Here is a 13,007-nt window from a genome sequence, read left to right as displayed (position 1 = left end):
GAGATAGCTGGGTCAAACAGTGCTTCCATTCCCAGTTTTCTAAGGATTCTCTATACTGCTTTCCATATTGGCTGCACCAATTTGCAGTCCCACTAGCAATGCATGAATATGCATTTTCCTCCACATCCTCACAAACACTTGTTTGTATTTTTAATAGCTGCCATTATGACTGGAATGAGATGAAATCTAGAGTATTTTGATTTTCATTTCTCTAATTGAACATTTTTAAATATATTTCTTGATTGATTGTATATCATCTTCTGAGAAGTGTCTGTTCAGTTCCTTGGCCCATTTATTGGTTGGGTCATTTGGCTTTTTTTTTTTTTTGGTGTTTATATTTTTGAGTGATTTATATATCCTAGAGATTAATGCTCTAAAAATATGGAATGCTTCACAAATGTGTCATTATTGCACAGGGGCCATGCTAATCTTCTCTGTATAGCTCCAATTTTAGTTTATGTGCTGCCCTTCTTCTTAAAGGTATCCTTTTTCCATTGCCATGATCCTGAGGGTAATATACTAAATCCTAGACTTTTAAAAATATGCTAAGAATGAAATTTACTTTAAGTAAAGGAAGAGAAGAATCCATTTTGGAAGGCATCTCCTATCTCAGAGAGGAAATAGGAGATTATCCATTTGGTGATTGGGATCCTATGTACAACTTTCCATATTTTTGCAGCTGGTTGGCTAGGGAGTAGTCTGTCAGCAATTTTTCATTGAGGTCTCCCAATTCTTGTTTGCTCTCTTTCAGTTGATAATGCAATTCCTGGATGATTTCTTCTGAAGGGCTGACCGATACAGCCATGATAATTTTAGGCCTTATAGGTATAGCCTGGGACTGCAGAGAAGAAACCCAAACATGTTATGGGCTAAAAACAAATCAAATAGCATTCATCAGGACTAAGGGAGGACAGTAACTGTAATCATTAACTTACTGTCAAAAGAGATTGCTCACCACACCGCAACAGTTCAAAGGCCTTAACCCCCAAAACAAGATTTTGGATTCCAGACCTCAGAGCTGAAGGCTCTTGGACAGGAGTGGAGAGGTAGGGCTGAGTGCGTCGGGTAACATTCTAACAGAATTAGAAATGTGGAGATGTCATGGAATGTGGGGAGCCCTTTGCCTTCCAGGCTGATACACAGGCCTCAGGATCTCTTCAGAAGTTCACCACAAATGAGGAATTTTTACTCATAAGGCAGTTAACAATTCTACTTCTCACTTTTCATTCTTGGGCATGTGGAAAACCATCAACACAGAAGTAGTCTCCCTAAAAGTTATATTTTCTTCAGGGCTACCCAGAAGATACCTCATCATTTCCTTAAGAACAAAGTGGATAGTAAGGCTTTTCATCAAGTCAAAAATGCATAACTTTGCCAATGTAAAGCTTTCCTGATATTCTTCTCTGAATAATCATCCATGATTTCTAACTCTGTTAAGTATAGAGTAATAAAGACCACTGTAGAACACTAAGAAAGTCCATTATTAGGTCTTTAAATTTTTTCTGTTGTTTTTCAATATATCATCACCACATTTCATTTTTATGTTTGTTTCCTTTCTCTCTCAGTTTTCAGTGTTTCATTAAAACCTAAGTTTGACATCCCTACCTCTTTACCTCCTCCTCTATGTTGGATTGCTTTGCTTTTGTTTCTTAAAATCATTAAGGCCACATTTAATATTTGTTAGCTGTGGATTTTATTCTAGCCACACACAAGATGTTTCTAAGATCAATGTGATTAAAGAGTTCATATAATCCTGAATGCATGTAAAGGCCACACACTTGGGGAGGAAGCTGTAAATGTGATGCTATTTTTGTTTTCAGTCACTTCACTCACATGCCAAATAATGCAGGAACCTGAAATATTTTATAGACATTGCTCAAAAAATCTGTGTGGCCTTTCTCAACCCACATCATTTTCCATTAGTCTATGTAATGATACTGGTGCTAAGATTTATCTAAGGCTTTAAAGAAATTTCTGACTTCCATTAGAAGTTTCTTTTGGCCCAGGAAAATTCAGGATAAATTTAGTAGAGAATGGTCGCAGATCATAGACTACATATTTAGTGTGGAACTGTACTCCATTTTCAAAGACAATCTTACATTGAGCCAGCTCACTTGCTGTTTCAGAAGCTCCAAGTTCTTTTTTTCACAACCACCTTGCCATAGTACAAACTCTCCCTCCATCTGTGTCTCCTAACCCAGGATGAGTTCCCATTCTTGGCCCTAGAGTCATAGCCTTTCTTCCTGTTTGTTTAAGTGCAGGAGAGACCTCAGGTTTCTGTGAGGTCAGAGGAAGTCTTTGTCACTGGGTATAGGGCCACCAATGGGATCACTCGGAAATGTATTTTTTTCCTGAAGCCATGAGGAGTTCTAAGTGCAGTGAATATTCTCTTATCACAGGAAAGTCATCCCCACCCCATGAATTGAATTCCTCTGGCTTCACTTTCTGGGCAGGATCTTGATCTTGTTGGAGAATCACTGCACAAACTCATATTTTTCATGCTTACCCACTCCCTCTCTGTGAGATTTCTCTTGATTTTTCTACTATCTAAATATGATCTGTGAATGGAAAACATGGAGGGGACCCATACCAAGTGTTTGTGCACCTCAACCGTGGGACACTCAGAAAATTTTCAGATTCCTTTTGTCCTGAATCCTCAATAGGTCAAGAATCCAATGTGGACTCTCTCACCAGGTTGGGTGTATTGGCGTACACTATCCATGTTCTCACCTATTGAAAACCCTGGATGAATCTGGTGCAAACATTTTAACCTCCTTTCCACAAGGACTGCAATATTCTACCTCTGCATGCCGCAGTGTAATCAGCACTATGCTTTACTTACAGGGGATCAACAAATGCATACATTGAGCTTAACTTACTTAGAATGCAAGTTTTCAAATAAGTAAAGATGTTATGTATTATATGTATGATGGTAAACAGAGAAGCAAAGCAGGTGTGTTCACTTATTTGGGTACTAAGAGCACAAAAATTATTTTTTATCAACCACTTGAATGTCAGAAACCCAGAATTTATCCCCACATTGCCCCTAGCTTTCTACTGCAAACACAAAAAATGTTTCAATCCTATCCCCCCTATTTGATGTGAAATTAGAGAAAAAATAACAAGAACTGCAATTCAAATATCACCAGTGTTTCATTTGCTTTCATGTAAAGAGATAATACTAAGTTAAGGAAGAAATAATTTGGCAAAGAGAAACTGAAAAATCTCGCTTAACTTGCTCCTTCCTTCGTCCAGCTGAACAGAACACAGTCAGTAGCCACTGATGTTATCAGTTTCATCTTTAGACCTTGGCAGTGGAGATTGTTTTGAAACAACCTGGAGCCCATGAACTCGTGACAATCTAAGAGGTCAGGAATCATTATCCCAAGCCAGGTCTCCCAGCTGTTGAAAACTACCGGGTATATTGACACAGCCATTGATGTTTTCTGACATAGCACTGACTACTTCCTCCAATGAGAAAGATGTCACTTCTTGTGCCTTGCTTGTCAACAGGTTGGCAGCAGTATGAAGGCTGATAGAATGTTTTGTTTGTCTCTCTAGACACAGGTCCAAACTCAGGACCAAGAAAAGGAGTAGGCTCTCATCAGTATCCATTCAATGAATGCATAGAAATGGTTGTAAACTCCTGTCATCTCACCTATACTCCTGCCCAAATGTCCTGTCAGGGATGCTCTGTTTTATCCCAGGATGTAACAACATCCCCTACTGAGAGAATCCTGTCCCACCTATCTATACCTCATGACTTTCCACTACGGAAACCACTGTTCTCATGGATTCCTGCTATGGGTGGCCTCTTCATTAGGAACAGATGTCTTGATCCACTTACCCGTACGCTGTGCTGCCACACAACCCATTGGGGGCACTACCATCTATGGTTAAAACTGCTGACTTTCTCCCTCCCACTACTTTACTTTCTTTAGGGAAATACTGAAATCCTAACTCCAAGTCTTTAATAGAGGGTAAGAATAAGAAATATGTGAGTGATATTGTGTGTAAACCTTCCTCTACTGAAAGTGCAGGAAAGTATGAACATCACTAGTTCTGAGGCAAGATCTTTTTAATTATGTTCTGCTTAAATTAGAGCAGAAATGTTTAAAGTACAAGTGGATACTTCCAACTTCTGCAAGCCTTCTGAATTCCCTTTAAGCTCATGTTTGCTTGGTGGGCATCAACTATGTGGATCAGCTCCAAATTCAAGGCTCTCAATATAGGGCAGGCCCCCATACTTGTATCATCTCCCTCTTAGAATTAATGCTTCCAAGTTATATCATCCTGCTTTGAGTCTACCCAGCTCTACTCCTTGGTCAGGTGCACAAATTCACTGCAGAGGATGTTTCTCTCCTAGTTGCCACTGCTCAGCTCAGGCTGCTCCTTCAGGGGTTGGGTGATGTTAGGCATTCCTGAATGTGACTTATTTCTTTTTCCAAACTCTTTGATTTCCACCTGCTTCTCTGTTACCTTCTCTATTTTTTATTATTCACAACTTCCAAATATGCTGACATTTTTATTCCACCTGCTCCCTCAGTTCTGTATTCTCAGGGAGTGGACTTAGCTCAGGATCCTGGGAGGAACACATGAAGTAGTGCCCAAGGAACATCTCAGCCGAAGTCCCTAGGCCACATTTATCACAATTCTCAGTTCTGATGGAAAATGCCAGTTGAGAAAGAATACAGGGGGCTGTGGGAGGCACACAGTATCTGTGGTTCATATAGAGGAACCTAAATCCTCCAAACACAAGGAAGTGAATTCCGCCAATATCTGTAGTAAACTTGGGAAATAATCTGAACTCTACATGAACTGTAGCCAGCTCAGACCTGGGTTTCAGCCTCAGAAGACACTACAGAGAATCCACTCACTTCATTCCATATTTCCATAATTTTTAAACCTTTTTTTTTTGCTAATTTAGCACTACATACCAATGGAAAACTAGTATAGATTCCTATCTTTACTCTCCCCTAAGCTTTTATTTTCAGATATACACATGCTAATCATTGTAAGAGAAAAAACATAAATAAAATCAAATAACTACAGTAAAAATTTCTAATCACCTTCATGTGATGGCTCTGGAACTCTAGCAAAACAAAGGAGACACGAAGGGGTCTGAAGTGACTTGATGGCCATTTAAGTCACCAGTCAAATTTCTGAAGGAATAAAGAGGATAAAATATTTAGCTCCACATCATCTTATCTACAAATTCATCATCTTCCTCCTCTTCTCATGGCAGAAATTTTTAGCATCTTCTTCATCTAAGATCACCAGAAAAGGTTTTACACCAAGTACCATTAACCAGTATAGGTAAACAAAATTGAGGACAGCAATAAACTGCCAACTTCTATCACATTAAATAATTACAGTGCAAACCTTCCTCTATTTGGAGAATTACGCAATGATCCATTCTATAAAGTCAAAAGAAAAAAGAAAAAGAATTCAATGATATTAGATATCCAAATATTTTTCTTGCTAGGTCCAGTATTGGTGACCAAAGATAGGGAATAATGACAAATGCACTCAGGAGATTGTGAGAAGGAGACCAATTGGATGCTGCTGATAGTTACATAAATCTTTTTTTTAAAAAATTTAATTATTCTTATATCTGATAATGTATGAATTATACATTTCCATTGATTAACCTAATATAAATAATTTTTAAAAAGAAATTTCAGATTTTTTTCCTCCAACATAGAAATAGTTTGGATGACATCACTTATTCTCACAATAAGAAAAATCTAAAACCCTAAACAAACTAAAAATCTCTAGTTCTTATCTTGAATTGACATCCCAGGACAGCCTGTCATATCCAAACTAAAAAAAAACTAACACGTGGAATCACAGCACACCAGGAATAGAAGATGCTGGAGCCAGCAACTGGTAGAATATTTAATTGGTAATCCACATATTGCTAGATTCTGGGATTGCCTCCCTTGAAGTTAATTATCCTCAGGGCTCAGATTTGGGAGGATCCCGGGTCTTTGTATATTTACCTACAAAAAACTCTGATTCATCTTTTTGTTAGTGACCATGAGCTAAGGGAAAAAAACCTAAGGGTAGGAAAGATTTCTTCTGGACCAGGGTATTAGAGGTTTCAGTCCATGGTCAGCTGGCTCCAATGCTTTGATCCTCAGGTGAGACAGAACAGCATGGTGGAAAGGTGTGGTGGAGGAAAACTTCTCAATTCATGGCAGCTGGGAAGGAGAGACAGAGAAAGGTGCAGGGGACAAGAAATACTATTGCAGGCTGGCCCCTAGTCATCTAATTATGCATTATATCTTCCACTACCTCCCAGTGATCACCATTCAGCCATCAATGAATTCTCCACTCAAGAGCACTCATGATCCAATCCCATCTTAAAAGCCACACCTATGAATATTGCTACATTGAGTATGATGCTTTGTGGGATATTCCAGATTGAAACTGTAACATAACCCAACCAGGTTCTCATAATGAAGAACAGAAAAACACTAAGAAGACTGACACTACCAACTTTAGAACTTACCATACAGCTAATTTAACCAAAACAGTGTGAAATTGGTGAATAAAGGAAAAAAACCCAAGAGAATGAACAATGAAAAAGAATACAGGGTTCAGAAAACAGGACTCACTCATATAAGTCGACTGATCTTTGACAAAGTTTAAAAGCAATTTAAAAGAGAAATAATAGTATTCAATAAATGGTGCTGGTACCAATAGATATCCACATGAAAAAAAGAAAATCTTGACAGAGATCTTACACCTTTCATAAAATGGATCACTGATGCATATGTGAGATGTGGAGCTATAAAATTCTTTGCTATGGTGTGGATGTGGTTTGACTATGTCCCCCAAAATTCATGTGGTGGCTCCTTGCTCCCCACTGTAACAGTACTGAGGTGATGGCGGCTTTAATAGATGATTAGATCAGGGGAACCACACTCAGCAGAAATTTTTGTAGTTCTCCAAGGATGACAGGACTATCTCAGTTCCTATGAGATTAGGTTGTTATAAAAAGAGGCGCCTCTTCTGTCTCCTGCTTCTTCTCTCACTTTATGGTATCTCTAGCACATGCTTCCACTCTGTGCTGCCATCTGCCATGTTGTGATACATCATAGACTGTAGGCAAATGTGCTTGCCCATCTCTCATCCAGAACTCTGAACCAAAATAAAACTCTTTCCTTAAAAGTACCCAGACTCAAGTAATTTGTTAAAGGACTACACCCCCATGAGGTAACATGAGAAAATCTAAGCAACCTTTGGTTTTGTGCTGACTTAAATACGAAACCAAAACACAATCCAGAAAAGAAAATTATTGGTAAGTTAAACTTCATTGAAATAAAAAGACTTCTTGTCTGTGAAAAGTAATGTGAAGAAAATGAACAAACCATTCACAGATGTAGAGAAAATGTTGGCAAAATAAAGATTTGGTGAAGGACTGGTATCTTAAATATACAGAACTTACTAAAATTCAAAAATATTAATGCAAGCAATCCAGTGAAAGATCTGGACATCTCACCAAATAAGAAATATAGATGATGTCAAATAAGCATTTAAAGGATGTTCAAAATTATGTTTCACTTTGGCATTGAAAATTAATGAGATAATTTGACAGAATTGTTAGAATAGTTAAAAATTTTAAAAAATGACAATGCCAAATATGTCAAAAAAGTGGATCATTGGATCAGTCAGTCATTGCTGGTAGAAATGAAAATGATTGGTCACTTTGGAAGTTAGTTAAGTAATTTTTCACAAAACTAAATGTAATTGCAGCCCTAGAGACTTATCAAACTAAGGTGAAAACTTATGTGAACACACATAAAACAAAACTGCACATGAATGTTTGCCACATATTTATTTATTTTTGGTATCAAGGATTGAACTCAGGGGCACTTGACCACTGAGCCACATCCTCAGCCCCATTTTGTAGTTTATTTAGAGACAGGGTCTCACTGAGTTGCTTAGCACCTCGTTGTTACTGAGGCTGTCTTTGAACCCACAATCCTCCTGCCTCAGCCTCCAGACTGCTGGAAATACAGGCATGCACCAACACCCCCAGCTTGCCACATATTTATTCTTAACTGACAAAAACTAGAAGTACTAAGATGTCCTTCACTAAGTGATGGATGAACAAACTGTGGTGAACACCTAGAATAAATGAGTGTTAACTAATAAAATGAAGTGAGCTATGGAGCCATGAAAAGACATGGAGGAACTTCAAATATATAATTTGAGAACAAATAATCCAGTCTGAAAATCAACAACTAGAGGACATTCGGGAAAAGCCAAAAGTATAGAAAGAGGAAAATGATCAGCAGTTGCTAAGGAGAGGCAAGTTGGAGGATGGACTGGTGAAGCACAGGAATGAATGTGTTCAGTGGTGAAACTACTCTGTATGATGTTGTAATGGGGTTAGTGGCATCCCACATTTGTCAAAACCCATAGGACTGTACAACACACAGAAAATCTAATTGAAACTATAAACTTTAGTTAATAAAGATCAATATTGGTTATCAGTATCAATATTGGTTAATTAATTGTAACAAATGTACTGTATTAAGACAAGATATTGAGCAGAGGTGCTGCCGTTCCTGCCTGCTGCTGGCTGGGGCTACAAGGGTCTGTGGGGCTGGTGGCAGGTAGCTGGGACAACAAAATTCAGAACTTAATTCATGTATTTATAGCCACTTGAATTTTTCACAATGTTTTTAAGAACATACATTGGAGAAAGGACAGTGTGGTCAATAAGCATAACTGGGATAAATAGACATACATATGCAAAAGAATTAATCTCCATCTCTGACTCTCACAACATACACACAAAAAAATTGAAGGACTAGGGATATAGCCTAATGGTAGAATTCTTGAGGCCCTGGATCCCATTCACAAAGCAGGAAAAAAAAATATCAACAGGACCAAGGATGAAAATATAAGACCCCAAAATGTGAAATTACTACAAGATAAAAAAATAAGAAATATTTCAACACACTGGGACACTTTCGGAGACCGCAAAAGCACAGGCAATAAGAACAAAATAGAAAAATTATATTAAACTAAGAAGCTTCTGTCCAGCAGAGGAAACAATCAACAGAGTAAATATTCTACAGATATGGAGAAAATGTTTGAAACTACTCATCTGAAAAGGTGTTTACATCCAGAATACATTAAAAAACTGAAAATTTTCAATGGAGTATAAAACAAAAATCCTGATTTTAAAAATGGTCAAAAGATCCAATATTTCTCAAATAAAGATATACAAATTGTCACCAAATATTTGCAATAATTAGCATCACTAATCATCAGGGAAAGGCAAATTAAAATTACATAGTTTTACTCCAATTAGGATGGCTATTGTGAAAAAGGAAAAGCCCAAATATATTAAATATTGTTGAGAATGAGGCTGGGAAACAAAAAGGCAGTCAGTGTAGATAATAAATAATTGGGTCCAGTGAGGACTCCTTCAAAAGGAAAGAAAATTAATGCTAATACCTCCAGAGCCCTTCCCCTTCCTCCTTCAACTGTTGCTAAGGTAACCTGCCCCCCCCCCCACTGTTCCTCCCTTCCAGGGGCTTTTAATGAATGCCCCCTGGGCCATTCCCTTCCTTTACCACCCAGGATCACACCACCTTTTTGACCCACCTTTTGGTCCTGTAGGCAAGATAAGGGGAGAAGGAGGAAATGAGAACAAAGCAAATCTAAAAAGTATAAAAGGGGCAGGACACCCCCCCACACACACACACACACACACTTCTTTGGATACCCGCTCTGGATCCCTATCTCTGCAGAGAAGTCTGCTTCTCTTCTATCCTTTAAATAAAACTTGTTCTCTAAGCTTGCCTCCATGTTTTTCAGGTGTTCAATTTTCACATCTGGGGAAACAATTCAGCCCTCATTGATTCTCATCACCTGTTGTATCAAGAATGTCAAGAATGTGAATCTTATATGCAGTGTTGGTGGGAACAAAAATTATTAGAGTCATTATGGAGACTACCATATGATCCAGCAATCTCACTAAGTTGTATAAATCAAAAGGAAATGAAGCCAGGTATGGTGGAGTACAGATGAAATCCCAGCAGCACCTGAGGCTCAGTCAGGAGGTCCTTGAGTTCACAACCAACCTCAGCAACCTACAAAGGCCCTAAGCAACTTAGCGAGATTGAGTCTCAAAATAAAAAATAAAAAGGATTGGGGACATGGATCAGTGGTTAAGTGCCCCTGGGTTCAAACCTCAGGAAAAAAAAATAGGAATTTATTATATCAAAGAGATAGCAGAACACTCATATTTATTGTGGGAGTAGTCACACTAGCCAAAAGATGGTATCAACCTAGGTGCCCATCCATCAATGAATAAATATCAAAAATATTGTAAATATACTCAAGAAAATCATATGCAGCCATAAAGGATGAACCCAGCCAAATTCCATCTTAAGATTAGGATCCCTTTCATCACAAAGTCATGAGAAGTTCATTTCTGTTTTACTGTAAATTACTGACATTTCTAAACTTGTTTGGAATTCCTGCCCATGCTCTGAACTCAACCATACCTGGCTCTCCTTGACCGTTAAATAAAAATGCTCTCTAAAACCTTAGTGGCACCTCACAAATTCTGGCTCCCCGTGACCAGATAACTACCCTCTCTGAAACCTAAGTGATGCCTCATAAATTCTGATGTTGGGATCTCAATTCACTCCCTACCTTGAAATATCATGCCATGTAGATCATTAATCTTCTATCTGCCCTTGTATTACGTTTTCCACAACACTGTTAGCTGTTAAGTCCCCCAAACATCCCCCTTTGTAACTTTTTGTGCTATATAAACCTTTTCTTCCCTGAGAGCTAGGCTGTTCTGTAGCCTGGCTTTGGGTGAGACAGCCACTGGCCAGCTCTCTTTGTGTACACAATATAAGCTTGCTTTAATTTGGTTTAAAATTGGAGTCAGTGGTCTTTTCTTTGCATCATGATTTAACAATAAATGAGGAATAAAATTGTATCATTTGCAGCAATGTTGATGAACTGGAGGACTTTTAGTTAAATAAACCAGGATCTGAGAGACAAATACTGGTTATTTTAAAAGTTGATTCTAGAAGTAAAGAGGTCCAAGCAGCTAGGAAGGATAGAGGAGGAGGGGATAGTGAGAGATCTACAATGAGCACCAGAACACCCAGGAGGAGGGGAAGTGGTTTCAATGTTAAGCAGCTTGCTTGCTTGCTTTTATCTCTTTTCTTAAATAATGAGCTCTATATCTGCTAATACACAGGGAAAGAATACAATTTACAAAAATTAAACACTGAAAACATATTTTCCTGTCACCTATTAAGGCACAGAGCTCATTTTCAACATAAAGATATAATGACAATAGCTTTTAAAACTTTCCTCAAAAGGCATTTGTGGCTGGATCTACTGGATCTCAGACTTAACACCACCTAATATTTTGTCCTTGTCATCTGTATTCCTGGTTAGAAAAATTACTTTCTAAGGATTGATATTTGAGTTGTCCAGAAATCACTATTATCTTATCAAGGTTCCAGCCTGACAGCATAGAGATAAAAAAAAAAAAAAATTTGCAGGCTGCTACAATTGTCCCATGGCTAGAGCCCCTCACCATTTATTACTTTGTCTTTAAATGATAACTACTCCACTGACTTTTCTTCAGCTAATTCTGCCAGTGAGTTCCTCTGTATTTCAAAGCCAAAGGCATTCTTGCAAATACTTAAACACCTGAGTACAAAACAAAGGCTGAGGACAATATCTCCCTATTGGAGTCATTCAGGACTGACCTCTACCTGGAATCTGAAGTTTCTTCCCTTCCTTACCTGGAAGATATCCTTCTCTTTTTCCCCCCATCAAATCTGCTCTAGCTGAAACAAAGGCAAGCTCCTCACCAGCCTCACCCTACCCTCCATCTTCCCTTTGGACAGACTCCCATTGTCCAGTAGTTCCTCTTCTGTCCCCAGTTATGGGCACTTCTAGCCACTTGTTAAATCCACTTATTAATTCTGGCACTTCAGGCTTTTCCTATTAGGTATAAAATCACCTGTAGGCTGTTTATAGGACTTTTTATCAGGTTGAGGTGTCATCCTTCTAGTCCTCATTTGCTTACCACTTAGAACATGAATGGTGTTGAATTTTGTGAAGTTCTAGTTTTGCATCTATTTAGAGGGTGAATAATTTTGTGAATGTTATTAACAGCAATATTTAATATTCAATTGTTAATAGTAATATAGTATTCCTGAGATATCACCTACTTGGTCACAAGGTATTATTATTTTTAATTTTTTTTGAAAAGTATATAACAGATTTTTTTTTTTTTAGTTACAATCAAGTTCTATTGGGCAACAACATAATTAAATAAATAAAAGATGTGCCCTGGCTGTGAATTTCCACTCCCCTCAATACAAGTTCTTTAAATGGCAGACCAAAAAAGAAGATGCAAGCAGGGAGAAGATGAAAACTGAAGATGACGTCCCTGCCAGAGTAAAGATGCCTCATCCCTTTCTCCTTTTCTGGCACTCATGTCCCTCATGTCCAGAGAACAAGTGTGGAAGAAAAAAGTGCAAATTAAAATGTGATAAAAACAACGTGTTCTGGACACCCAGGCCCAGAATTAAAATCTTACACAGGTAAAATGGTAAGGATAAATGTTTCCCCAGCCTTCGTCACAGCCCAACAGGGAACACAACACCACCATGCTCCTTGGACTGGGCTTCCTGCACTGAACTCCAAGGTCAGCGCATACAGGACTGGAGAGGGTCAGTGGCTGGAATCACCACCACCAGCTCTGGAGCAAATACATCAGAAGCCTCAAATCCTTTATCACCAGTAAGAATGTGGCAAGTACCTACCTTCTAGGCATTTGAAAAGTGATACAGGAGCCATTTTCAACTCTGCCACAAACCCACCTCACTGGAAAAGGCTGGCACATGTCCTTGCCTGTCTCAAAAAGATTTTTAACCAAATTGATATTCATTTCTTGACCAAGAAGTAGATATGTAGAAGAACTGAGCTGGAGGGAACCAAAG

At 38.3% G+C, this 13,007-nt stretch overlaps 1 pseudogene; it reads right to left on the bottom strand.

Annotated features, from left to right (window-relative positions):
- Positions 1 to 375: 375 nt before the first annotated feature.
- Positions 376 to 468, bottom strand: LOC124102058 (U6 spliceosomal RNA; annotated as a pseudogene).
- Between the last annotated feature and the right edge of the window lie 12,539 nt (positions 469 to 13,007).

This window comes from Marmota monax, unplaced genomic scaffold (assembly GCF_021218885.2).
Source record: "Marmota monax isolate L192 unplaced genomic scaffold, Marmota_monax_Labrador192_F-V1.1 WCK01_AAM20220418_F8-fsc00087, whole genome shotgun sequence".
Lineage (NCBI taxonomy): Eukaryota > Metazoa > Chordata > Mammalia > Rodentia > Sciuridae > Marmota > Marmota monax.
Note: the sequence above shows the minus strand (reverse complement) of the source record. Positions and strands in the feature narration are given on the sequence as shown.